We start from the raw sequence: 6,000 nt of genomic DNA on the forward strand, positions 1-6,000 counted from the left end.
CAGGTGGTGAAACCACTGAGCTAAATCCCTGGCCCATTGTGTGTCTATTTTTGAGGTAAGGTGGATGATGTAGCTTGAACACAGGAAATGAGGAGTCGTTCTCAGGGTCAGGCAGGTGTGTGGTGGGGACCTGAGGACGAGCACCTTGTGCATTTTGCATTCCAGGTGGGTCATCATCTCGCTGAGTAAAATCCTGTTTCCATGAATTTTTCAAAATGATATTAACAATAGTTAGTACCTTCTGAGAGCTCCCTCTGTGCCAGGGCATGTGACTTGTATGTATTTGCTTATTTTTCTTCACATGAAACCCTATAAAACAGGTAGGGTTGCTATCATCGCTGTTTTTATAGACAAGGAAACTGAAACAGAGATGTTAAACAAATATTCCAAGGCTGCTCACGGAGGAGTGCCAAGTTCAGGATTTGGATTGGGGCCATCTGATTTTCAGTTCTTGACCTCACCCTTTCCACTTTATATCCCTTGGAGGACACTTCTGTCCATGTGACAAGGAGAAGAATTCCACAACTGGTTTGCCGACTACCCAAGCTCAGTTACTCTCTAACAGCAGTGTAATCCGAACACATGGAATGTGGTCAAGGATTTTCAACGTAGCTCTCCAAAGAGAGATATTTCAAATATCAAACCCGAGACCGCTGGCTTTCATCAGGATCTTTGAAGTGTCTATTCTTGGACCAGTCCATTGATTTGTTCATTCAACATGTATTTTTCAAACCTTTCCTATGTGCTGGACTCTGTTCTGGATACTGGGAACATAGCTCAGATGCTCAGAGAAACAGATCAGGAGTAGATAAGCAAGCAAATGTACTGTCTGATCCCAGGAAAAAAGTAAAGCAGATCCGGAAGATATGAATATTGGGTGTTGAGGTGCTATTTTAAGTGGGGGCCTGAGAAGACATCATGAAGCCTTTGAGCAGGGTCATGAGTGACATGAAAGAGTTTGACCAAATGCGAGGCTCACTTGGCAGCACTGTGGCTATTTTACAAATACATTTTTCTATTGTGTATTTGACTTTATATTTTAAAAAAGCACAAGATCAACATGGCCCACAGTGTACTCCCAAGAATGTCTGTTACCCAGTCATTCTGAGCTATTTTCATCTCCTTGCAGTGGCAGGAGGGAGTAGGTGGAATAGATGGTCCAGAAAATTATTTGCTCCATGGGCAAAATCTTAGGACTAGGGGGTTGAGGACCGCTGAGTGATTCCTTGTTTGTTCTTCTGGATTATATTAGAATCGGAGGTTTCCATTTTGTGGTTTTGTTCTTCAGCTTCCAGTGGACCAGAGCATCAGCCAGTTTTCATTTGTTGATTTCCTTGGAGGAAAAAGTTGTGGCAGAAGCTATCCAGTGTGTGTGAAATACAACCACATCTGATTGATAGCTGCAAACATTGTTTCCCTTTGCTTTTCCACAGAACCGTGCCATGAGGTCCCTGATGGTAAAGCCTACGCAATGCAATTGTGACCATGTGGTTGGTGGGTTGGTCAGTCCCACCCAAGACTGGGTCAGCACCAAAGCTGACAAGCCAGTGTCCTATGTTATTTACCTGGCATGCAAATGTCATAGGAGGAGCTGGACCCTTCCTTTGTGAAAATGTATGATGTCCTGAGCACTTTTGCTTGAGGACAGGGACTGATTTGGACAGCATCTTTTGGTTTCTTCCAGCCTGGAATTCAGAGATTTATACCAACACGTTATGAGGGTAAGTGCAACCGTAAGTAAAAGTACACATGCTCAGGACTTGGTCAGGTAATGTTTTACTCTCTTCAGAGGCAAATTTTAAGTTTTCGAGAAAACCTGTTTTGCAGCTCAAAAATATTTTCATGATTTACTGTGATTAGTGGTTAGTTGACTCTCCGCATCGCAACTCTGCCCATCTCTTTATTACCACTCCTTCAAGTGTTGACTTCCAGCACAGGAGAGTGCACAGAGTAGACACCTGGTAACAGTTGTGGGCAGGTAGGTAGGAAGGAAGGTGGAAGAGAACGGGAAGGAGGGAAGGTGGAAGAGAAGGAAGAAATTCCTAGTCAATCCAGCTCTACATATGGAAAACAGTTCTTTACAGGACAGGTACCAATCTCAGGAGTCAGAATAATCAGGTTGAAATCTCAAACTCCCACTGAATACACTTTGTGACTTTGGACAAGTGACTCAACCTTTCTGAGCTTCAGAATTTCTTCATCTGTGCAGGAAGAACACAAGGATTGCCTTCAGTGAAGCGAGTTCAGTCAAATGCTGCTTAACACATAGTGAGTACGTGACCTGCAGGTTCTTTTATTATTGCTTAGATACGGAGGCTTCTGTTTCACAGGTGACACTGCCTGAATTGAGGTGAAGTTCCACCAGGTACCCCAGGTCCACAGAGATCGAAGTAAACACAGCACTTGCACAATTCAAGAATTTCCCATGCCAGCAAAGCCCTTGGAAGCTATGATGAATAATTTTACATGCCATCCTGGACAGGCTGTAGTAGCAAGTCATTTTAGCAAATGTTAATAAATGTTGCTGCAAAAATGATTTGTGATGTGGCTGATATTTACCACCTGCTTATTGCCTTTAAGTAAAAATTACCTTCACTATTGCAGGGGGTCCTCATCCAATCAGAAGAAGCCCTCAGGAGCAATAACAGCTTTCCCAGAAAAAGAATTCTGCCTGAAGACCTCAGAATCAGCTCAAGCCTTGGTTTCTAGACTGCCAGTCTGCTTCAAGGAATTTGGACTTTCTGGTTCCCACAATTCCTGAAAATAAAAAACAAATACATATTTGTATTTTTATGTTATATGATATTCTTATATATAGTTTATATTATAAAAATATAAATGAAATATGTCTTATGTGTTATGTAAGTGGCTATGAATGATTCCACATACAGTTTTGTTTTATGAATGTAAGATCTACTCTTGGGTCTGTGTTTTTGCAGAACCCAGGCTGATACAGATCCTTCTGGCTCACATGTGTGTGTTCATGATCTTAAGCAGCAGCCTTTTTTCAGCTCATCCATTATTGGAAGCCAGACCTGGGTGCTCAATGAAAAGTAAAATGAGGACAAAGGAAGCAACTTCTGGTTGGGTGGGGACAGCTGTGGGAAGGATTTCCCAATCCTAACCTGAAAAGGGAGTCTCAGGGTAGAGTGGATGACATCCCAAACCTCAGACCAGTGTTTAGTCCTCGAAAAGCTCCTGGGGAGTCAACAGCTTGGGTGGGGTGTGCAGGTCTGCCTGTGCTGTCACTTGGCTCTCCTGGGCCTTTCCCTCAAGCCTGGTGGCAGTGGTTTGTTTAAAATTAGTTCTTGTTTGGCTTCTGGAGGAAGAGTAAATCGTAGTCTGGGCTGGACTCTGAGCCCTGTGCATTTGAGGTTCCGAGGGATGCATGACTTGTCTATTTTCAAAGTTGAGAGGTTGCCATGGGACCGCACTCCTATCCTCTTACTCAGAAGTGGCCAGAAACTTAAATAGTACCGGAGGCCATCGTGCCGGTCTGATCTGGGAGAGAGATCTCCATCCTCTCCCAAGCAGAGCTCTTGACCTCTGGTGCTGACTTTCCAGCAGTCTGCCTCCAGAGGGCTCCTTTCAGGCGAGACCTGTAAGTGGCTGCTCCATTGCATAAGTGTCATCCAAAAACCATCCCTGCACAGGAGCACATGGCCGTTCAATTTCATCTCTAGGACTAACTTCTATCACTGTTGACAGGACTGCCCCGAGACAGCACACAGGACAGGTAAGCCTCCAGGAGAAGAAGTTTGGGAAAACAAGTGCTAATTTGCCAGTCTGGGAAAACAAGTGCTAATTTGCTAGGAATCAGCAGGAGATCCCCAGAGGAAGATACAGACAGAGGGGGCTCAGTAAGGAGACAAAAGGACAGACAAACAGACATTAATCACTTAGCAAGTTGGATTTTAAATGTCACGAAACCCCTATTGACTCTCTACTGATCTTTGTCTTCCCTTTTTCTGTAAAACTGGTTTTGATTCTGATGTCAGAATAAAGCTAAATATGGCTGACTGTGCACTTGGCCTGGACCCTTATGAAAATATCTAAACTGCTTTTGAGTTCAAGGCTATTCCTGGTGGTCCTAGACGTACTTTGACTGTACAGCTTTATTCAAATGAAGAAGCGTAGCAAAAAGTCATATTCTAAACATGTGTTATTGGGTTGGGTAGCTTGAGACTCATACCACACTCGCACAGGGACATGTACATATATACACAGACATGCACACATAGACACACAGATATATATACACATGGACATATCAAAAGATAGAAACTGTGAATGTTAAGAAAAGCTGAATTTCTGAGAAGGGTCCCAAGTGGCCAGTGGGGCCTGTGTTGGTCAATCTTGACCGTCAGCTTGATAAGATCGAGAGATGGCTACGTGATGCATAAAGCACACTTCTGGGTTTGCATGGGTAGGTGTGAGCCCGTGACCTTGGAGACTATAAATGATCCTTGACCCCTTTCTCCTGGGTTCTTTCCTTGCTCTCTGCTTTCTAGATGCCACGAGGTGAGCAGCTTTCCTTCATGCGCTTCCATCACAATGTTTTAGCCTTGGAGCCAACCAACTATGGACTGAAAACTCTGAAACTGTGAATCAAAATAAACCTTTTCTTCTTTAAGTTGTGTATGTCGGGTATTTTGTCCCAACACTGGAAAGTGACTAATATAGGGCCTAAATCCAGAGTGGAACCTGGTAGCCACTTGTCAACTGGGCGTAGGGGTAGATGTAATATGTTTATTCTGTCTTCCTGGAAGAACCACAAAATAAACTTTGCAGGCATTGCCTAGGTGTGTTCCTGCTTCAGTTGTCAAGCTACACAGCTCCAGAAAGTCCTATTTGGATAGAGGGTCCTGACCAATGACTTGGACCTAGAACCAACAAATCAGGAACAAGCACTTTCCTGCATGATCATGTCCCTCATTTGCCTAGCAGACCAGAATGGGGACCTCAGCATTCTCTATGTGAACCAGCCCCTCTCTTTGTTCCTTGGAAGTGCACTTTCACTTTTTTACCTAAAGCTTCATACCCAAGGTTTTCTAGTTATTTTCTTTTTTTGGAATAAAGTCTCCCTTTTAATCTTGGAGTCTTTCCTAGTGAATTGGTACCAACCCTCCTTTGTGTCAGAAGTGGGATCTGAAGCAATCTTCCTCTGCTCTTTTCAGCTCCATCCTGGAATAACAGGCAGGTACTTGCAAGAGACCCTGAGCTCCATTGTCTCTCCAGCAGTGCCAGGGAATATTGTGGAAGTCTTCTCATATCCAAAGCTCCTAAGCTCCAGGTTCAAGGTCTTGGAGACTTGGCTTTAGTCAGAGAGGCTCCTTCATGCAGACTATATTGGACTCCACCCATCAAGGCCATGATGGGGACTCACACAGCGATCTTGATCTCAGTTTGCACAGGAATGGATTCCTTCATTAGGTGAGCACAAAACGGGTAACCTAGGCTCTAAATCTCCTGCTAATCAGCCGCCTGCTGGCACTCCAGCTGGCTTTATAACTAAAGCACAATGCTTCAGAAGAATATGATTGGGTGAGTCTCTGGACCCATATAACTTGGGATGATCAAATTGGGGCTCTTTTGAAATTCCAAAATCTGTCTATTTTTGTTCATGATTAGAACAAAGAAATCACTGAAATTCTCAGAATAAATGTGAAGCATTATTACCTGGCATTTTAAGGCTTATCAGTGAGCCTAAGGATCTATTGTTGTATCTCTCAAAGAGAATACTCTAAAACTAAAGGAGCAGCTGAATAAACTAGAAAAAGAAACTAGCACTTGTATTAACAAAACTCAAACTAGCAGTGCTTCCACTGCTGCCACTGGTTTTCCTGCCCATCATTTGCCCTTTTCCCATCGCCTCCTCTCTACTCTACAATCCTCTATTTTCCCCCTTCCACACTCCCTGAACATCCCTTCTTTTCCTCCTTCCACATCCTTGTTCTTTCCCGTGATTCCTTAGGCCCATCGCTAGTAGCTCCCTTTAAG

At 43.7% G+C, this 6,000-nt stretch overlaps 1 long non-coding RNA gene across 2 annotated transcripts in view; it reads left to right on the forward strand.

Annotated features, from left to right (window-relative positions):
• Positions 1-4,588, forward strand: part of LOC110345104 (uncharacterized) — a 29,302-nt gene extending 24,714 nt beyond the window's left edge. The window contains exons 2-3 of one of the 2 annotated variants that reach the window (XR_015450283.1): positions 1-2,268; positions 2,605-4,588. The exon at positions 1-2,268 is cut by the window's left edge and continues 24,205 nt beyond it. This is a non-coding gene — a long non-coding RNA (uncharacterized LOC110345104). The other variant, XR_015450284.1, reaches the window with a different exon arrangement.
• Positions 4,589-6,000: the final 1,412 nt, after the last annotated feature.

Source organism: Heterocephalus glaber, unplaced genomic scaffold, assembly GCF_053883595.1.
Source record: "Heterocephalus glaber isolate CG9 unplaced genomic scaffold, H.glaber_assembly_v1.0 deba00000937, whole genome shotgun sequence".
NCBI classification, from domain to species: Eukaryota; Metazoa; Chordata; class Mammalia; order Rodentia; family Bathyergidae; genus Heterocephalus; species Heterocephalus glaber.